The sequence below is a fragment of the Schistocerca piceifrons genome, chromosome 7, assembly GCF_021461385.2.
Source record: "Schistocerca piceifrons isolate TAMUIC-IGC-003096 chromosome 7, iqSchPice1.1, whole genome shotgun sequence".
NCBI classification, from domain to species: Eukaryota; Metazoa; Arthropoda; class Insecta; order Orthoptera; family Acrididae; genus Schistocerca; species Schistocerca piceifrons.
Genome location: NC_060144.1, coordinates 581,943,170 through 581,966,403, shown reverse-complemented (window position 1 = coordinate 581,966,403; position 23,234 = coordinate 581,943,170). Strand labels below are relative to the sequence as shown.

Below are 23,234 nucleotides of genomic sequence, written 5' to 3'. Positions count from 1 at the left end.
TTCATGTATCATGGTGCTGAATGGTTTGTGATTTGTATAGATCACAACATGTCTTCTTTCAATATTGTCTCTGCAATAACGAAGTGCTTCATACACAGTGAGTAGCTCATGATGGAATGCAGATCATTTTGATTGCGAGGTCATGAGTTTATTTGAGCAGGAGCAGAGTGGTTGCATTTCGTCTGCCACAACTTGTTGTAGGGTTGCTCCGGTGGTCTAATCCCTAGTGTTTGTTGTGACCATGAGCTGTGAGTCTGGTATCAGATGTACTAATGCAGCTGCTTTCACAAGGCCAACTTTGGCGTGGTTGAATGCAGCCCACATGGTAGGAATCCACACAAGTTTCCTCTCACATTTTGAAGTTACCACCACATGGGGAAGGCAATGTCTGTAAAAGTTGAGGAAGCCTAGAAAATGTCATAGGTCTTGATACATCTGTGGGATTGGTGAGTGTAGAATGAGTTCTGTCTGTTCTGATATGGATTTGACACCTTCAGCATTGAGGATGTGTTGGAGGAATGATCACAACAGCTTTCTCTTCATTAATAACCATACCCAGATATCAGAGGACAGTGAGAACTAGTTAGAGATGCTGGGGGTTGGCAAAAAGATTAAGATGTCATCAAGGTACACTCGACAGCAATTCAATTTGAAGAGAACACTGTTGATAAGTCATTTCCAGGCTTGAGCTGCATTTTTCATTGTGAAGGGCTCGAAAATAAACTCGAAGGGGCCAAAAGGTGCAATGATGGCACTCTTAGAAACGTCATCTAAATACATAGCTAGGGCTTTCTGCAATCAGTGACACTAAGGACAGTTGCTCCCCTGAGGGAATGTGTAAAGTCTCGAATGTTAGGGATGGGTTAAATGTCATCTATTGTTCAAACATTGAGGATTCTGTAATACCCACAGGGGCTAACAGAATGGTACTTTTTTGTAACAAGTTTGATGTATAAGGTCTAGGAGCTGTTTGGACGGCGATCTATACCTGATTGTAACAATTCATTGACCGAAACTTCCTGGCAGATTAAAACTGTGTGCCAGACCGAGACTCGAACTCGGGGCCTTTGTCTTTCACAGGCAAGTGCTCTACTATCTGAGCTACCCAAGCACAACTCACGTCCCGACCTAACAGCTTTACTTCTGTCAGTACCTCGTCTCCTACCTTCCAAACTTTACAGAAGCTCTCATGTGTGAGTCTTGTTTGGGTAACTCAGATGGTAGAGCACTTGCCAATGATTGGCAAAGGCCCCAAGTTCGAGTCTCAGTCCGGCACACAGTTTTAATCCGCCAGGAAGTTTCATATCGGCCCACACTCCACTGCAGAGTGAAAATCTCATTCTGGACTTCATTGACTGCCTCTTTTGCTGCTTATAGAAGAGCTGGAACCAGTCAGCATGCTTTGTGGTGAACTGGTAGAGTCATGAAAATGTGATGCATCATACTGTTCTGGATGGCACACTGCTGAACAATCGCTCATAATGAGGAGGGGGTGGAACACTGGGGCAATGCAGTTGGTACTGAGGCAGAAGGTGCCATACTAACCTGTGAGAGATGTGGTGTGGTCGATGGTGCTGGTGGTTGACTGCCTGAGGTTTAGGCATGGGGATAGTTGAGAGGCTCTGAATCAGTTCAAGTGCTTACATGAGTGCAGCTAATACATCATGGATGTGCTGGAGCAGGTTTGCATTTTCAGCCTGGAGCATCTCCGACATGTTTCGAGGTGACGTCAGTGTGTCTTCGTGATAGCCTCCACAGTTGTAACAGTCTTTTACAGTGGCAAAGCACATGTCAACATTGTGCTTGGGAAGGCGGACAGATCACGAAGTGGTGTGCGCTGGAGAAAGGCGGCGAGGAGCCAAAAGCCCCAGGATCTGACGACAGGTTACGTGGTGTAAAAGCGCCATATGTTCCAGTTCCGGGGAGGGTGGAAAATATCAGGAGGAGTCAATCCCCACAACTGCTTCACTGACATCAGTAATGGAGGAGGTCTGCTGGTATGGTAGATCTGTGATGAGTAGTAAAATATTATGTACTTTTCTGCGCATAGAGATCGGAGAGTTGTTGTTGGCACAGAGCTGTAACCCAGTTGTATCTGCGAACATGTCATTTGGTACTGTGCTAACATTTTATCCTGTATCTACAAGGGAATAAACATATGAGTTGAGTTCAAAATCATAGTCTTCTGTCAGTCAGGGTGGTCAGCATGGAGAATGTGCATCCCAGAAATCACATGCAGAGACAACTCACTGTCTCAGTGTGAGCCAATTAGCCTACAGTGGGTCACGTTTAAAATATAAGAACCCACAGGGACACTGGCAGTTGGACATGGTGTTGCTGAGTTGGGTGTGGTACCAGCACAGCTGTGCCTTTGATGCAATGATGGCGATCAGCGTAGTGTTGTCAACAGGAGTGGTGGTGTCGTGTGCAGCCCACAAATTAGTGCCTGGGCTAAAGCAATGGTGTCACAGTCAGTTGTCATCGGCTCTGGTTGGACAAGTCTGGCGCATGAGGCAGCCAGTCGAGATCGGGTGTTCAATGGGGCAGGTGGCATCCTTGTAATTAATGGACTGCCTATGTTGCAGTATGGTGAACATCCTATCTGTGGTGCTGTGCTTCTTGTTAAGTGGTTCTGCTTCATGTATAGTCATCATGAGTTGCAGCTGTGTAGACAGTTAAACGATTCAAAGCACCCAAAATGTGGCATGTGGCATCAGATTCGTGTCCAGTAATGTCCATAGCACATCTGAGATTGGGTATTATCTTATAGTTGTTTCTTTTAGAATGCTTGGCGAAATTGTCTCGATGTGCAAGATAGGTGTTGAAGCAAGATGGATTTGGCTATTGTAAATTTGTGGTGCTTGGGAGGCGCGACTGTGATGTCATTGATGATGTCGGCACACTCAGGTAGATGGCAGATTAGTCACAAACAGGGAATTGTCATCCAAAATTCCTGGTAATACAAACATGTGTTCTGCTGATGCATACTAAAGTGCCAATTGTACCAGACAAAAAAGTGGTTGAGAAGCAAACCCTCAAAGCAATGTACCGGCCATAGTTGGTGGTAGTAAAGGAGCCACGCAGGATGGTACTATGGACGTGTCCTGAATCACTCCTGGCACAGTTGTAAGTCCTGTGATGGTGTCTTTGTCGTGCGAGATGGTCCTGTTGTCAAGCAGTGGTCACAACATGGTTGTCTTGGGGTCGGTCGTAACAAACACTAGCCAAACACCAGGTCCGAATCTTGCAGCAAGTGTAATAATAGGTCGGTTCATGGCAGCCATTATTGTCGATGTCCAGAGATATGACACTGTGCAAGGAAGCATGTGTAATAGTACACAGTTTAGATTTTAGCACTGGCTGTCAGTTAAGGTGCTGGTAACACCAGTATGCACATTACTTGACAGAATCCATGAAGCACAGTCACACAAAGCAGTTTGCATGATAAGTGCAGAGTAAGATGGCTACATTATTTTTGCTTAGTAACTTTGAATAGAATGGAAAGTTCTGTTGGTGCATTTGTCATGGTAGTTGTGATGGTAGATTTCCCTGATCGGTATAAGAAGACATATCATAATTTGTAAGTGACACGATATAGAATAACAGCTCCTCATTAGCACGGAGCACCATACAATATAACCACATCACGTCAGGTTCTAAACTGAACTACCTTGCTCGTCTCACTCACAGATACTACACTCTGATGCGGAAACACTCTGGCCATCAACGGCATTAGCATTGATGACCCACAATTGTGTTCCAGCTTTCTGTAAATCTGCAAATACTATAAATGTATATTTGCCTTTCTTCAGTGTACTTTCTAAGATAAGTCATAGGGCCAGCACAGCCTTGTGTGTTCCTACATTTCTGCACGACCCAAACTGATCTTCCTTGAGATTGGCTTCTGCTAGTCTTTTCCATTCCTCTGTAAATGATTTATCTCAATATTTTACAAATGTGACATGTTAAACTGATGGTTCGGTAACATTCACACTTGTCAGCACCTGTTTCGTTTGGAATTGGAATTGTGACATTCTTCGTGAGTCTGTGGGTATTTCTCCTGTCTCACATATCTTACACACCAACAAGATGGAAGAGTTTTGTCATGGCTCGCTCTCCTAAAGTTCTGAATAATTCTGATGGAATGTCATTTACTCCTGAGCCTTGTTTCCACTTAGGTCTTTGGTGCTCTGTCAAATTCTTCTCTTAGTATCTATCTTCCATCCCATCTTCACCTACTTCCTCTTCTCTTTGTTCTCAAGTTTGTTTCTCTTACAAAGACATTCTATATATTCCTTGCACCATTCAGCTTTACCTTATTGGTGTAGTACTGGCTTCTTGCCACCTGAGCTCTTGGTATTCATAGAGCTGTTTCTCTTTTCTCCAAAGATACCTGTAATTTATGATTTGGTGGCATCCATCTTTCCCCAAGTCTGACATGCTTCTTCAGCTTAGCATTTATCACACAAATATGCCTGCTTTAACATTTTGCACATCCTGTCAGTCTCATTTTTTTTTAGATGTCTGTGTTCCCATTAGCTGTCCATCATGTGCTGCATTTTTATGTTTTCTCCTTTTGTCAGTTAAATTCAGTATATCTATAACATTGTTGTGTGCTGCACAAATTCACCAGTGCCTGCTCCCATACACGCATTCCTATCCCATGCACCAGCTGCCTATCCCTCCCGCATTTCTATACTGCACACCACCTGCTTCCCTCCGAGCCATTAGTCATCTCCCCCCCCCCCCCCCATCCTCCCTCCCTCTTCCTGCCTCCTTTCTCCCCTCACCCATTCCACCCGATAACACGACCCCTCGTCCCAGTCAACCTGCAGAGCTATGCTCCAGACATTCCAAGCATGCGCTGTGTGTATACTGAAAAAGTTAAAGATTTGTTTAATGTGCACATTAATATTACCCAAAATTTACATCCCTCAGTCAAAATAATGATAAAGTATAGAAGTGACTAATAAAATATTCTGCTCTAGTTTTGAAAATTTGGAGGTGTCTGGTATTCTGCCCGATATTTGGCCACAATCTTTTAAAGACTTTGCACCGAATATGAAAATGCTTTCTGAACCCTAGGTGGTGATGCATAATTTGTTTGGAAATTATTTCTACTTGTACTACTATGGTTATGAATTTCAGTCTATCCTAAATTCACTCATATTATTAGCCATAAATATAACTAGGCACTAACTATACAAGGTTTGTGAGAAATGTAATGAGACTGACAACCCTGCTAGTGATCTGGCAGTGCTGTATTCTACTTGTGGAGGCTGGTGTGTTGATCCCTTCCAGATGCTCAGTCCAAATTCCAGCTCTGTACAGCCATCATGTGATTTTTGAAAGTGCCGTCACTAAAGTTGTTTTTTGTTACCTATTACAAAAATGGAACAGTGGAATTTAGAGCAATTTTCTGCCATTAAGTTTTTTGCTAAACTTGGGGAATCTGAGCGTGTGATCTTTGGAAAGTTGAAACTGGTCTGTGGGGAATGTTCCTTATCAAGAGCACAAGTTTTTCACTGGCACAGTTCATTTTTGGAAGGATGAAAATACAATGAAGATGAACCTCATTCAGGGAGACCTCCAGCTACAAAAACCGACAAATATGTCGAATGTGTGCATGCTCTTGTGAGATCAGACTGACATTTAACGATAAGGATGATGGGTGAGCCATTAAACACATCAAATATTGACCAAAGTTTTGCGCATGAGAAAGGTTTGTGACAAACTGGTGCCGAAAAACACACAACTGAGCAGAAGGAAATTGAGGAAATGTGTCCATTGATCTTCTTGAGAGGATTGCCAATGAACTGTGATCACAGGTGCCGAATGCTGGATTTTCCAGTATGATGCTGAGACAAAGTGGCAATGTGAGGAATGGAACAGTGAGACATCTCCTCGACCAAAAATAGCTCCAGTGAGCAAATCAAATATCACAATAATGCTGGTTTGTTTTTTTTCTGACTGTAGGGGCATTGTTTGTGCATAAAGAATGTGTTCCTTCAGTACAAACTGTCAACAAAGTCTTTTACAAAGACAGTATTATGAAAAGGAGATATTGATACACACCATACAGTGAAGATGTTGAGTCGCAGACTGCTAAACAAGTAAGCTCTCGGGCCAAAAGGCAATCTCAGAATTTGACTCCATCGACCTCCTGACCCCACCGACACCCCGCACCCCTACCTTCTACCTTCTTCCTAAAATTCACAAACCCAATCATCCTGGCCGCCCCATTGTAGCTGGTTACCAAGCCCCCACAGAACATCTCTCTGCCCACGTAGATCAACACCTTCAACCCATTACGTGCAGTCTCCCATCCTTCATCAAAGACACCAACCACTTTCTCGAACGCCTGGAATCCTTACCCAATCCGTTACCCCCAGAAACCATCCTTGTAACCATTGATGCCACTTCCTTATACACAAATATCCCGCACGTCCAGGGCCTCGCTGCGATGGAGCACTTCCTTTCACGCCAATCACCTGCCACCCTACCAAAAACCTCTTTCCTCATTACCTTAGCCAGCTTCATCCTGACCCACAACTTCTTCACTTTTGAAGGCCAGACATACCAACAATTAAAGGGAACAGCCATGGGTACCAGGATGGCCCCTTCGTACGCCAACCTATTCATGGGTCGCTTAGAGGAAGCCTTCTTGGTTACCCAGGCCTGCCAACCCAAAGTTTGGTACAGATTTATTGATGACATCTTCATGATCTGGACTCACAGTGAAGAAGAACTCCAGAATTTCCTCTCCAACCTCAACTCCTTTGGTTCCATCAGATTCACCTGGTCCTACTCCAAATCCCATGCCACTTTCCTTGATGTTGACCTCCACCTGTCCAATGGCCAGCTTCACACGTCCGTCCACATCAAACCCACCAACAAGCAACAGTACCTCCATTACGACAGCTGCCACCCATTCCACATCAAACGGTCCCTTCCCTACAGCCTAGGTCTTCGTGGCAAACGAATCTGCTCCAGTCCGGAATCCCTGAAGCATTACACCAACAACCTGACAACAGCTTTCGCATCCTGCAACTACCCTCCCGACCTGGTACAGAAGCAAATAACCAGAGCCACTTCCTCATCCTCTCAAACCCAGAACCTCCCACAGAAGAACCACAAAAGTGCCCCACTTGTGACAGGATACTTTCCGGGACTGGATCAGATTCGAATGTGGCTCTCCAGCAGGGATACGACTTCCTCAAATCCTGCCCTGAAATGAGATCCATCCTTCATGAAATCCTCCCCACTCCACCAAGAGTGTCTTTCCACCATCCACCTAACCTTCGTAACCTCTTAGTTCATCCCTATGAAATCCCCAAACCACCTTCCCTACCCTCTGGCTCCTACCCTTGTAACCGCCTCCGGTGTAAAACCTGTCCCATGCACCCTCCCACCACCACCTACTCCAGTCCTGTAGCCCGGAAGGTGTACACGATCAAAGGCAGAGCCACGTGTGAAAGCACCCACGTGATCTATCAACTGACCTGCCTACACTGTGATGCTTTCTATGTGGGAATGACCAGCAACAAACTGTCCATTCGCATGAATGGACACAGGCAGACAGTGTTTGTTGGTAATGAGGATCATCCTGTGGCTAAACATGCCTTGGTGCACGGCCAGCACATCTTGGCGCAGTGTTAAACCGTCCGGGTTATCTGGATACTTCCCACTAACACCAACCTATCCGAACTCCGGAGATGGGAACTTGCTCTTCAATATATCCTCTCTTCCCGTTATCCACCAGGCCTCAATCTCCGCTAATTTCAAGTTGCCGCCACTCATACCTCACCTGTCATTCAACATCATCTTTGCCTCTGCACTTCTGCCTCGACTGACATCTCTGCCTAAACTCTTTGTCTTTAAATATGTCTGCTTGTGTCTGTATATGTGTGGATGGAGATATGTGTGTGTGTGTGTGTGCGAGTGTATACCCGTCCTTTTTTCCCCCTAAGGTAAGTCTTTCCGCTCCCGGGATTGGAATGACTCCTTACCCTCTCCCTTAAAACCCACATCCTTTCGTCTTTCCCTCTCCTTCCCTCTTTCCTGATGAGGCAACAGTTTGTTGCGAAAGCTTGAATTTTGTGTGTATGTTTGTGTTTGTTTGTGTGTCTGTCGACCTGCCAGCACTTTCATTTGGTAAGTCACATCATCTTTGTTTTTAGATATATATTTCCTGCGTGGAATGTTTCCCTCTATTATATAAACAAAGATGATGTGACTTACCAAATGAAAGTGCTGGCAGGTCGACACACACACAAACAAACACAAACATACACACAAAATTCTACCTTTCGCAACCAACGGTTACCTCGTCAGGAAAGAGGGAAGGAGAGGGAAAGACGAAAGGATGTGGGTTTTAAGGGAGAGGGTAAGGAGTCATTCCAATCCCGGGAGTGGAAAGACTTACCTTAGGGGGAAAAAGGACGGGTATACACTCGCGCACGCACGCGCACACACACACATCCATCCACACATATACAGACACAAGCAGACATATTCAAAGACAAATATATATATTCACGAAAACACAACTTACGCACACATGATCACAAGACTCTAGCTGCCAAGGCCAGACTGCAAGCAACAGCACATGATGGGAGAAGCAATCATTGAGGTGGGGTAAGGAAGAGACTGGGCTGGGGAGGGGTAGAGGTAGCGGGTAGGTGTAGGAAACAGTGGAGTTCTGCTTGTGAGAACATGAAGGGGGGAGAAGGTTGGGCAGCTAGGTGCAGATAGCAGATAGGAGGTTAGAGGAAAGGTGGGAGATGGGGGAGGGAGCCGAAAAGAAGAGAAGTAGAAAGACTGTAGGTGTGTTGGTGTAACAGAAAACTGTGTAGTACTGGAGTTGGAACAGGGAAGCGGACAGGTGAATGAAGGACAGTGACTAATGAAGGTTGAGGCCAGAGTGTTACAGGGACACAGAATAAATTGCAGGGGCAGTTCTCACCTATGCAATTCCGCTGGTATTGGTAGGAAGCATCCAGATGGCATAAGGTGTGAAGCATTCATTGATGTGGAGAGTGCTGTGTTGGGCAGTGTGCTCAACAAGTGGGTGGTCTAGGTGTTTCGTAGCCACAGTTTGTCGCTGGCCACTCATGCAGGTAGATGACTTGTTGGTTGTCATGCCCATGTAGGACACAGCAGAGTGGTTATAGCTTCGTTCATAGATCACACGACTGCTTTCACAGGTAGCCCTGACTTTGATGGGGTAGATGATACTTGTGAGTGGACTGGAGTAGGTGTTGGTGGGAAGACATATGGGACAATTCTTGGATCTAGGTCTATTACAGAGATATATGAGCCATGAGGAAAGAGGTCTGAAGCAGGGGTGGGGTAGGGATGGATGTGGATATTGTGTAGATTCGGTGGGCTTTGGAATACCACTGTGGGAGGGGTGGGAAGGATAGTGGGTATGACGAGAGGAAGTCTAAACCCTGGCAAAGACTGTGATTCAGTTGCTCCTGTCCTGGATGTTACTGAGTCACAAGGAAAATACTCCTTTGTGACTGGACCGTGAGACTTTGGGAGGTGGCAAGGCTGGGAGGGTAATTTCAGTCTGTGATGGCCCGAGTGAGATCTTTGTTATATTTCAAGAGGGACTGTTCATCACTACAGGTACGAGGTACAGTTGACTAGGCTGTATGAAAGGATCTTCATGGTATCTGAGGGGGGTGCGATGGGGAGGTTCCCTTGTGAGAAACATTACTGCTGGAGAGAAGGATGCTGATTGCCTGAGTTGTGAAGCATCCATTGAACTCAATTGTGTTGTATTCAGCTGCATGTTGTGCCACTGGCTAATCAATTACGTTTTTAGTTTCTCCTGGCGTGTGCACACGTGCGCCCCCCCCCCCCCCCCCCCCACCTCCCCCCCGCCACACACACATGAATGATGTCAGAAGTTATTGAAAGTGAATTTCATAATTGATGGGTGAGGTAGCATAAACTCTGCCCCTCTGTTTTTTGACAGGTGATAGAGCAGGATTCCATGCAGAATTAAACGAAAACCACCATCTATTTATAAGGCTACTTCCTAACTTAGTTTCAACAGTTTCCTTAATGACACTTTCCCAGTAGCTGGAAGTGCATGTCGGAATCTTGGTGTTGTTATATTCCATAGGATGACTGCCGAGATAATGTTCTGCAATAGCAGATGTGCTGCGCAGTCCTCCAGAGTCCTGATAGTGACCAATACATGACATCCCGCAACTGCAAGGAATGCGATAGGCATGTGCCTTTTGCAAACCAAGATCATCCTTTACAGAACCTAAAAGGATGCTGATCTTAGGTGGTGGTCGAAACACACACCCACTTCACATCATATTTCCACAAAATATGATTAATCCTGTTTGAAATGCTCGCTGATTAAGGCAAAAAGACCGCAGCCCTTGGTATCACCTCGGTATGATGATCACTCACTCTGTGTGCAGTTGGTTGATAATGCAACACACATCTAATCTGTCTTTCACTGTAGCCATTCTGACAAACTCTCTGGGTCTGAGATGACATGAGTCCCGTGAATCAAAGTACGAAGTACCCTTTTACTTTGAGTAGGTGATGACAACTGTCAGCCTGCAGATACAAGCCAATGTGAATAGGCTTCCTGTAAATGGCATGTCCCAACGTACCATCCACCTTCCTCCTGACCAACATATCGTGGAAGGGAAGACAGTCATCATTTTATACTTCCATTGTGAAACAAATATTTGCTTGGATTGAATTCAGGTTTTCTAAAAAGTCATTCAAATTCCCACTACCATAAGACCAAACAACAAAATTATTGTCTGCATATCTGAAAAAACCATGCAGTTTTCAAAGCCACAGACTCGAGGCATGTTCCTCACAATTTTCCAAAACGAAATTGACAGTAATAGGAGACAACGGGCTTCCCACTGCTACTCCATCTGTCTGGTTGTAGTACTGGTCATTGAATAAAAAGTAAATGGAAGTCAACACATGTCAAAATAAGTTCATCAATTCAACACCGAACCTAACCTTAATTAACTGTAACAAATCAGACAGAGGAACACGACTGAATAAAAAGACCACATCAAGATTTACTAGAGTCATTCAAAAACATTCCCTCTAATCGACATACAAAATCCACCAAGTCTGTGTTCACACCAACGTACTAAAGGGATCAATAGAATAGCAAGGTGTTTTGCTATGCAATGTGTCGGAGCATCAATGTTACTCACAATTGGACAAAAAGGAACCCCTTTCTTGTCAACTTTGGGGTGGCCATATAACCTACAGGGAACAGCACAGTAAGAATTGAGACTGGATAGTCTTCGGTGATAAGGAACTTTTCTTCAGAAGGTTGTTAGTCTTTCTCTCAACAATTTTTGTGGAGTCAGCACTTATCGTGCGATACGCTGAATCAAACAGTAAACGTCAGAACTTTTTAATATAATCCTGCTTGTCAAAAATGTTAGTGTTGCCCTTGTCCGCAGGTAAAATAACAATGTCTGGATCAACTCTAAGTGAATGCAAAGCACCCTCTTGGGTGGATGTGCTCAGTCAACATGTGACATGCCTCTCTCCTAGCATCCTCTGCAACATCAGGAGGTAGTTGAAAAACAGCCTATTCAACATAACTGGTATAATCAATGACTGACATGCCTGGAAGTCAATGCAAAATTTAAACCTTTCCCTAGCACTGATAAGGCTGCATCATCAAAGCTTTCTCCTTTATATTTGTCACAGATGATTGAGTTGCAAACTTTAAACCTATCTCTAGCACAGATAAGGCTGCATCATCAAAGCTTTCTCCTTGACATTTGTCACAGCTCGTCAAGATATAGTATTAGGCTCCAAGCCACGGAAAATTTCAAACTTCACCAAGTGCCAGGCAGTTACAGAATGCAATTCCCAGTTGGACTGTGACCTTGAAGCACAAACCAGCCAATCCCAAGAAAAAGCTCCAATTTTTTAAGCAGTCATTAAATGAAGCCAAAAAAATCCTTGGAAACAAAACCCAACTATCGATGAGTGTAATGGATCCTTACATGAACAAGAGCAAGACCAGTGTGTTGCGTGATGTGATTGGTGGCAGGAGAGAATCTGATGCACAACGTTGGAATAATATTTTGATCACCTCAGAAAAAATGACAACATACATTGCAATTTTCCTCTGCTGTTGCAAAACGTATGCAACCTCCATAAGCAATAATACACTTCCTCCCTATAGAGGTAAACAGTCTGAGACTTTTCTCCTGACATATGTGATGTTTAGATAACTTACGGGAATTCAGCTGGGTGACACCATCTAGAACCACAGTTATTTTGACAGCAGCAACACACTGCCATTTTCAAGGCAAAACTGCAGTAAGCAAGTGCTGTGCAAGCCAATTTAATAACTCAGTTTTCAGAGAAATTCCATAAAGATAACACACATTAGCCAATTTAATACCTCGGTTTTCAGAGAAACTATTTGAAGATAACACACACACACACACACACACACACACACACACACACACACACACACACACACAGAGAGAGAGAGAGAGAGAGAGAGAGAGAGAGAGAGAGAGAGAGAGAGAGATAACACTAGCGCCATCACAAAAATAAGATGACCTTTATGTAACCTGGAAGGACTCTGATCTTAGATGGTGGTCGAAACACACACTTCACATCATATTTCCACAAAATACGACCAATCCTATTTAAAATGCTCCCTGCATAAGACAAAAATGCCATAGACTTTGGTGCCACCTCGATATTATCGTCACTCACCCAACGCACAGTTGGTTGATAGTGCAAAGCATGTCACTATTCTGACAAAAGGTGACTTTGTTATGGGCTAATTCAGCTGACAAGCTCTCAGGGTGCTATTCTTGTCTAATATAACAACACTGAGATTCTGGTATGCACTTCCGGCTCTTGGGATAGTTTTATTAGGCAACCTGTTGAAATTAAATTAGAAAGTAATCGTATAAATGGAGGCAGTGATTTTTGTTTAAACTCTGCATGGAATCCTGCTCTCTCACTTCTCAAAAAAACAGAGGGAGAGAGTTTATGCTCTCTGACCCACTGATTATTAATTACACTAGTGATAACTTCTGACATTGGTCAACTGTTGTTTGTGATGGTGCTAGTGTTTACAGTGTGTGTGTGTGGGGGGGGGGGGGGGTGCACGTGCATGCGTGTGTGTGCTATCTTTACAGTGTTTCTCTGAAAACTGAGGTTTTAAATTGGCTTGCACAGTACTTACTTGCTGCAGTTTTGCCACAAAAATGGCAGGATGTGTTTGGTTGAAATATAAGACTGTTGTCGACGACATACCCAGCTGCATTCCCAGAAGTTATTGAACAAATATACTGTTGTCCACAGTTTGGTGGTGGTCTTTCATTCTACTGTCACAATGACATAAAAATCTATGTAGTGATTGAAGCAGAGTTGGTGTATGACATAGCTGCTCTCAAGCTGGTCCTACCTCTAATGGGAATGGGGTATGCCTGTGACAGGACTGGAGTAGGTAATGCTGGGTAGGTGGATTGGTCAGGTCTTCATTTGGGTTTTCCACAAGGATATGGCTTCTGTGGCAAGAGTTTTGGAGTGGGAGAGGCTTAGGAATGGGCCTAAATGTTGTGTAGATTAGATGGATGATGGAGTACTACTCCAGGAGGAGTGGAAAGGATCTTGAGTAGAATGTCCCTCATTTCTGGGCATGATGATAGATAATCAAAGACCCGGCAAAGAATATGGTTCAGTGATTCCAGTCCAATGTGATATAAGGTGAGTAGGGAGGCATTCCTTTGTAGTTAGTTCTTCGGGGTGATGGGAAGATTATGGGTGTATGAGGATGTGGCATCTGTTTGCTGACTAGGTTTGGGGTATAGTGTCTGTCTGTGAAGGCCCTTGTGAGACATTCAGCATACTGGGCAAGGGAATTCTTGTCACTGCAGAAATGCCATCTGTGTGTGGCCTGGCTGTATGGGAGCAGTTTTGATGGTGTGTGCATGATGATGCATTGAAGTACAGGTATTGTTGGTAGCTAGTCAGTTTAATATGGGCAGATGTGTGGATGGGGATTTTAGGGGGGGGGTCAACGTCCAGGAAGGTGGCTCGTTTGGTGGGAGGAGGACCAGGTGAAGCAGATAGGAGAGAGAATGTGTTGTTTGTGGAGGAAAGAGGATAGGGTGTCTTGCCCCTGAGTCCAAATCATGCAGATATCATCAATGAACCTAAAACAGACAAGATAATCCATTAAATTTCGGGCATGCAGCCGCGCAAATAAAATTTCCTCTACTGATATTTCGGCCGCGTATCTTCAGGCCATCTTCAGAGCGAGTCACAAGACTGACGACAAGGTGCCAAGCGCGGCCTTATATGCTCCACCGCGGCAGTACTGCGCATGCGGGTCACAGATGCTGGTCGGCGGCAGAGACATCACTTACACATGCGCCGCCTGTGGCGAAGGCGTACGGACATCCGATTTGCTTATCGATGTTTGATCGGCGGCGGTGACACGATGACGACTTCTCTGCAATTTAATTACTCCAAGAGCCGGGTTCCATGCTTTATCCAAATTAAAACCATTATCTCTGTCTATTAAATTGTTGGCTAATCGAATTTCTATAGCTTCCTTGAATACAGATTCCCAAAAAGAAGAGGTGGATGTTAAAATCTTCACATCACTGTAATTCATGGAATGACCCGTATCAATACAATGTTCGGCCACAGCTGACTTGTCTGGTTGTAATAAGCGTGTGTATCTTCGGTGCTCCACACACCTCTCATGAATGGTGCGTGTTGTTTGACCTATGTATGACTGCTCACAATTTCCGCAAGGAATCTGGTACACATCCGCCTTACGAAGCAGTAAATCGTCCTTCACAGAGCCGAGTAAAGCCGCAATCTTTGTGGGGGGCCGGAAGATCACCTTAACACAGTGTTTCTCAAGAATACGGCCTATCTTTGAAGAGCGAGCACCCACATAGGGCAGAAACGCCCTAGATCTGAAGAAATTATTATCTTCTTCCCCATCACGTACCTGCTTTTTAGGTTTTGCATTGAATGCTCTACGAATTTGTTGCGGAGAATATCCATTCGATTTAAAAATGCTCTTGAGGTATGTTAGCTCTCCTTGTAAATTGTCTTCATCGGATATATAGTGCGCCTGATGCACTAAGTTCTTAAGGACACTCATGGTCTGAGAAGGGTGATGGCAGCTACTGGCACGAAGATATAGATTTGTGTGCGTTGGTTTCCGATATACGGCATGTCCTAATGTGCCATCACTTTTACGGCGAACGACAACATCCAGAAAGGGAGGCAGCCGTCTTTTTCTATTTCCATAGTAAATTTCAGTTTGATGGTGAATTTTATGAGCAAATTGACGGTGTTGCCATGGGAAGCCCCCTCTCCCCTCTGGTAGCTAATTTATTCATGGAAGACTTCGAGGACAAGGCACTGGACTCAGCATGTTTTAAACCTACGGTCTTCTGGAGGTACGTGGACGACACATTCGTGGTATGGCCCCATGGTATGGATGAATTACATTGATTTCTTGAGCATTTGAATTCCATCCATAGAAAAAGACGGCTGCCTCCCCTTTCTGGATGTTGTCGTTTGCCGTAAAAGTGATGGCACATTAGGACATGCCGTATATCGGAAACCAACGCACACAAATCTGTATCTTCTTGCCAGTAGCTGCCATCACCCTTCTCAGACCATGAGTGTCCTTAAGAACTTAGTGCATCAGGCGCACTGTATATCCGATGAAGACAATTTACAAGGAGAGCTAACATACCTCAAGAGCATTTTTAAATCAAATGGATATTCTCCGCAACAAATTCGTAGAGCATTCAATGCAAAACCTAAAAAGCAGGTACGTGATGGGGAAGGAGATAATAATTTCTTCAGATCTAGGGCGTTTCTGCCCTATGTGGGTGCTCGCTCTTCAAAGATAGGCCGTATTCTTGAGAAACACTGTGTTAAGGTGATCTTCCGGCCCCCCACAAAGATTGCAGCTTTACTCAGCTCTGTGAAGGACGATTTACTGCTTCGTAAGGCGGGTGTGTACCAGATTCCTTGCGGAAATTGTGAGGAGTCATACATAGGTCAAACAACACACACCATTCATGAGAGGTGTGTGGAGCACCGAAGATACACACGCTTATTACAACCAGACAAGTCAGCTGTGGCCGAACATTGTATTGATACGGGTCATTCCATGAATTACAGTGATGTGAAGATTTTAACATCCACCTCTTCTTTTTGGGAATCTGTATTCAAGGAAGCTATAGAAATTCGATTAGCCAACAATTTAATAGACAGAGATAAGGGTTTTAATTTGGATAAAGCATGGAACCCGGCTCTTGGAGTAATTAAATTGCAGAGAAGTCGTCATCGTGTCACCGCCGCCGATCAAACATCGATAAGCAAATCGGATGTCCGTACGCCTTCGCCACAGGCGGCGCATGTGTAAGCGTATGTCTCTGTCGCTGACCAGCATCAGTGACCCGCATGCGCAGTACTGCCGCGGTGGAGCATATAAGGCCACGCTTGGCACCTTGTTGTCAGTCTTGTGACTCGCTCTGAAGATGGCCGGACGATACGCGGCCGAAATATCAGTAGGGGAAATTTTATTTGCACGGCTGCATGCCCGAAATTTAATGGATTATTCATTACGCCGCGAGAAGTTGAAAATGCACAACAGACAAGATGTTTGAGATTTTCGGAGATTAGGAAATTTTCTTCTAGTGGCTGCTAGAAAGGTTGGCATAGAAGGGCCCCATGCATGTGCCAGTGGCTGTACTAGGGATTTGTTTGTATGCCTTCCCTCAAAAGAGAAGTAGTTGTATGCAAGGATATAGTTGTTAAGATGTATGAGGATTGATGTAAAGGGTTTGGATTCTGATGGACGATGAGAGAGATGTGTTTGATGATGGCAATGCCGTGGGCATGAGGGATGTTGATGTGTAGGGAGGTGGCTTCAAGTGGTGAGTCAGAATTCAGATGGTAAATGGGCTGGTAGAAAGTTAGTGAGGAAACTGGTTGGCATCTTCGATGTGGAAGGCCAAATTTTGGGCAGTTGGTTGGAGGTGGAAATTCTTTCAGTAGGAGCACAATAATTGATAAAATGGGGCAACCGTGATTGTTAGGTTTGTGGGTTTTGGGGAGATATAGAAGTTGGGTGTATGGGATGTCATTGGGGTGAGGAGGAAAATGTATGTGGAAGAGGTTCTGGAATGGACCTAAGGATTTCAGTAGGGATTGTAAGTTATGTTGGATGTCTGAGTTGGGATCACTACCACAGAGCTTGTTGGGGGAGGAGTCACAGTTGGCAGAAGCCTTCTGTTGGGTAATCACTGCGATTCATCATTACAGTGGTGGAGTCTTAGGTTAGAATTTGTTTCAAGGTTGTGTATGGCTCTCCTTTCTTGTGCTGAGAGGTTAGTGTTCTTTGAAATGGACCTGGGAAAGGATGGTATTGCCAAGTTAAAGGCAAGGGATTCCTGGAAGATGACCAGGATGTGGTTTGATTTGGAGGGGGGGGGGGGGATATGATCAAGGTTGGATGGCTGTATGAACTGGGAAAAGCAAGGTTCCGTGTTGGGATTAAATTGGCATTGATAGGAGGGACTGGTGGTAAAGAAGTGTATCCACTTTAGGTATCGGGAGAAATAGGGTATGTCTTTTACAAGTCCATTGTGGTTAACCTTGTGCATTGGGATGAGGCTGAGGCCTTTGGATAAGACTGAAACTTCTTTATGAGTGTGGTTTTTGTTGGAAATGCAACAGTCCTGCACTCTCCATTGTAACTGCTTATTGTGCTCCTACTTAAAGAATTTCTGCTTTTGTTGACTAACACCTCCAGCCAACAGCCCGAAGCCTAGTCTATCACATCAAAGATACTAACTGCATCTCTCGCCAACTTTCTACCATTCCCACCTCTCTACCACCTCGATCCCCACTACTCACTGTTGAAGCCAGCTTCCTATACACTAAAATCGCTCATGACCATGCCCATGACCTTGCTGCTAATGAACACTACCTCTCCCTTCATCCTTCAGATCCCAAACTCACTAAGTCATTCCTCATGCATCTTATCAGCTATATCCATACACATGACTTCTTATGCTTTGAGAGGCAGGTATATAAACAAAGTTAGTTAAATGTTCTGTAGATCATTTGAATGATGCTTTTATCGAAATGTGAAATGAGTCAGCTTACAGGATATGTTTACATGATTAATTAACATTTATGAACACATTATCATTTTATTTCTACTCATGCAACTACACTTAAAAACAAGCTTTTTGCCCCAGGAGAAATGATTTTAAATTAGATTTAAAACATGCTTAGCTACCTGTTAGACATTTTATGTTATTGGCCAAATGATCAAAATATTTATTGCTGCATATTGTACTCCTCTCTGAGCCACTGACAGCTTTACAGTGGGTAATAAAGGTCATTTTGCTCTCTAATGTTGTTGGTATGTACATTACTGTTCTTCCCAAATTGTGATGGATTAGTTATGATAAATTTCGTTAGTGAAAATACACTACTGTCCATTAATATTGCTACACCAAGAAGAAATGCAGATGATAAACGGATTCATTGGACAAATATATTATACTAGAACTGTTATGTGATTACATTTTCACGCAGTTTGGGTGCATAGATCCTGAGAAATCAGTACCCAGAACAACCACCTCTGGCCGTAATAACGGCCTTGATACGCTTGGGCATTGAGTCAGACAGAGCTTGGATGGCGTGTACAGGTGCAGCTGCCCATGCAGCTTCAACACGATACCACAGTTCATCACGAGTAGTGACTGGCGTATTGTGACGAGCCAGTTGCTCAGCCACCATTGACTTGACGTCTTCAGTTGGTGAGAGATGTTGAGAATGTGCTGGCCAGGACAGCAGTCGAACATTTTCTGTATCCAGAAAGGCCTGTACAGGACCTGCAACTTGTGCTCGTGCATTATCCTTCTGAAATGTAGGGTTTCGCAGGGATCGAATGAAGGGTAGAGCCATGGGTTGTAACACACTTGAAATGTAACATCCACTGTTCAAAGTGCTGTGAATGTGAACAAGAGTTGACTGAGACGTGTAACCAATGACACCCCATACCATCACGCTGGGTGATACGCCAGTATGGTGATGACGAATACACGCTTCCAATGTGCGTTCACCGCGATGTCGCGAAACACGGATGCGACCATCGTGATGCTGTAAACAGAACCTGGATTCAGCCGAAAAAATGACGTTTTGCCATTCGTGCACCCAGGTTAGTCGTTGAGGACACCATCGCAGGCACTCCTGTCTGTGATGCAACGTCAAGGGTAACCGCAGCCATGGTCTGCAAGCTGATAGTCGATGCTGCTGCAAACGCCATCAAACTGTTCGTGCAGATGGTTGTCGTCTTGCAAACGTCCCCATCTGTTGACTCAGGGATCGAGACGTGGCTGTACAATCCGTTACAGCCATGCGGATAAGATGCCTGTCATCTCGACTGCTAGTGATGAGGCCATTGGCATCCAGCACGGCATTCCATATTACCCTCCTGAACCCACCAATTCCATATTCTGCTAACACTCATTGGATCTCGACCAATGTGGCCAGCAATGTCGTGATATGATAAACCGCATTCGCGATAGGCTACAATCCGACCTTTATCAAAGTCGGAAACGTGATGATGGTACGCATTTCTCCACCTCACACGAGGCATCACGACGATGTTTCACCAGGCAATGCTGGTCAACTGCTGTTTGTGTATGAGAAATCGGTTGGAAACTTTCCTCATGTCAGCACATTGTAGATGTCGCCACCAGTGCCAACCTTGTGTGAATGCTCTGAGAAGCTAATCATTTGCATATCACAGCATGTTCTTTCTGTTGGTTAAATTTCGCGTCTGTAGTCATCTTGGTGGTGTAGCAATTTTAATGGCCAGTAGAGTGTATATATTGAGAAAGTGGAGTTAAAATCCCTCGGTAATTGAAGTCGTGTTACATGATGTCCATGGGTAAACACCATATATTATTCTTACAGCACAGCCAGGGACACCTGCGTGGTACTGTCCTATGCCAACATTTTTAGGGACCATGTAGAGAAAACCTCCATAGCCTCCCAAAACTCCTACCCCTTTTCTGTTTTTATTATTATTATTATTATTATTCTACTCATCTAGTTCTGTATGACCAAATTAAGTAGGAAATCTCCAAGGTCATGGAACATGTCAGTACATGAAATTACAATGCAAAAGTAATAACAGATAAAATAAAATGTTTATGAACCCAAAAAAGACACAGCATAAGTTCATGTAAACACAATTAACAATATAACGTAGGAATCAGCTTAATTCTCCAAGGAACTCCTCAACAAAGGAGGGGTGACCCATTAGGAAACTCTTCAGCTGTGATGGATTACTACTAAGATTCTTTTGGTATCTTATTGAAAAATGGATGCAGCCGTGTACTGCACACATTTCTGCATAAGAGTCAAGGAAGTGCAATCCAAATGCAGACTGGATTTCTGCCCATATTAACTGAGTGAGAGCTGTTAATTCTTGGGAATAAGTTGATAATGTTAACAAGAAACAACAGTAAAGAATATGTATATATCAAAAGGCCAATGTCAGAATACCCAGATTAGTGAACAGGGGTTGACAAGAGTTTCATGAACGCACACCACTTATTGCCCAAACTGACCACTTCTGAGTCAAAAATATCCTTTGAGAATGGGGAAGAGTTACCCCAAAATATAATACCATATGGAATAAAACGAATGAAAATAAGCAAAGTAGACTACTTTTCATGTTGAAGCATCACTTACTTCAGACACCATTTGAATAGTAAGAATCGAAGCATTAAGTTTTTGAACTAGATCCTGAACATGGGCTGTGATTTAGTGTTAATTTATTTTCTAAATGACATGAACTATTTGAAACACTGCCATAGTTGCACACAATATCCTTTATTACCAAGCTAGTGTCATCAGCAAACATAGACATTTTAGAATCACCTGTAATACTAGAGGGCATATCATTTATATAAATAAGGAACAGGAGTGACCCCATCACTGATCCCTGGGGCACCCCCCATCTTGATTGTGTCCCACTCAGACCCCACATCGTAGCCATTCTCCACACTGTGGATAATGACCTTTTGCTGTCTGTTGTTAAAGTAAGAGTTGAACCAATTGTGAGCTGTTCCCCGTATTCCATAATGGTCTAACTTCCGGAGCAGTATTTTCTGATCAACTCAATCAAATGCTTTAGTTAAATAAAAAAGATGCCTAGCATTCTAAACATTGTGTTTAATCCATCCAGTACCCGGCAGATAAGAGAGAATACAGTGTTTTCAGTTGTTAAACCACATCAAAAACTGATCTGTACATGTGATAGCAAATTATGTAAAATAAAATGATCAATTATCCTTACATACATAGCCTTTTCCATAACTTTAGCAAACACTGATGACATGGAAATAGGTCTAAAATTGTCTACATTATCCCTTTCTCCCTTTATAAATGGGCTTTACTACTGAATACTTTAATCATTCAGGAAGCTGACCATTCTTAAAGGAAAAATTACAAATATGACTAAGTTTGGGGATAACATATGCAGCACAGTACTTTAATGTTCTGCTAGGTACTCCATCATATCCATGAGAGTCCTTAGTTTTCAGTGCTTTAACTGTTGTCTCAATCTCCCTCCTTGTCAGTATCACAGAGGAGTATTTCAGTCTTGGAAAGGCATTTTCCAAGAGAGTTATATGATTCCCATAGAAACTAAGTTTCTATTTTATTCACCAGCAATGTTCAGAAGCTGATTGTTAAATACTGTGTATATATCTGACTTATCAGTAACAGAAATATTTTTACTGCAAACTGACTTTATATCATCGAACTTGTGCTGCTGACCAGACACTTCCTTCACAACTGACCACATGGTTTTAATTTTATCCTGTGAACTAGCTGTTCTGATTGTGTGCCACATACTCTTTGCCTTCCTAATAACATTTTTAAGCACCTCACAGTACTATTTGTAATGGCCTACTGTAGCTTGATTGTGACCACTTCTAACATTTTGATATAATTCCCACTTTGTTCTACCTGATACCCTTATCCCACTAGTCAGCCACCCAGGTTGCCTTTTACTTCTAGTATACCCTGTTTAAAACATTCTAATGGAAAGCAACTTTCAAAGAGCGTGAGAAATGTGTTAAGGAAAGTATTATATTTGTCATCTGCCACTCTTGTTCCATAACGAGGTTTAAAAAACTCTCTATTGCTGTTGGATTAGCTTTTCTACATAGTTTGTAATTATATATAATGTTTAAGTACAAAAACCTTTTATTCTTAAAATTTGTCCATCATTGCCTGAAAGGCCGTTTACCCTTTCACTAACAGAATGCCCATCTAGTAACAAAGAATGAATAAAAATATTGGTTTTAACTGTGCTACCGTTCGCCTGCATCCTTTGGAAAAAGCACAGTTTGCATCAAATCATATGAATTTTGGAAATCTTCCAACATCTTTTTTCTTCCACAATCACATACAAAATTAATATTGAAGTCACCACATAAAACAAATTTATGGTACTTCCTATAAAGTGAAACTAAGAACCCTCACTAGCTTGAGCAGAAATGCTCTGAAGACAGAGTTGGGGGACCTATAAACAACAACAATTAGAAGTTTAGTTTCACTAAATTCAACTACACCTGCCCAACATTCAAATACCTTACAATGCGGTGCTGAGGTATGCCTCCGGACTCAAATGGTTCATTACTGATACGTCTATTGTGTTGGTATTGGAGGTGGCCAATAAACACAATCCACCATCTACAAAAAGGTAACACATTAATAGGTTTACTTACACTTTGTATGCTTATTGAGTTATGTATACTTTTGAGTGTTGTAGGCTGTTCTGGGGTGCTGAGTTATATACAGTGATGAAATGTTCTTGGTAGTCTTGAATGTTAATACACTTATATAACAAGTGGACCACCTTGTCGTTGAACATGCTGCCAAACATTGTACCCTACATTTCAATGACTGCCTCACAACCTGTGCCATATGGATACTTCCCACCAACACCAGCTTTTCTGAATTGTGTAGGTGGGAACTTTCCCTGCAATACAGCGTACATTCCCGTAACCCTCCTGGCCTCAACCTTTGTTAGTCACTGTCCTCACCCATCCAGCCCCTTTCCTGTTCCATTCCAGCACTACACAGCCATCATTCCACCACCACACACAATC

General features: G+C 43.4%; 1 protein-coding gene across 1 annotated transcript in view; it reads left to right on the top strand.

The window, feature by feature from the left end:
- LOC124804838 (A-kinase anchor protein 17A-like) overlaps positions 1–23,234 on the top strand; it is a 134,433-nt gene that overhangs the window by 15,910 nt on the left and 95,289 nt on the right. The window lies entirely within an intron of this gene.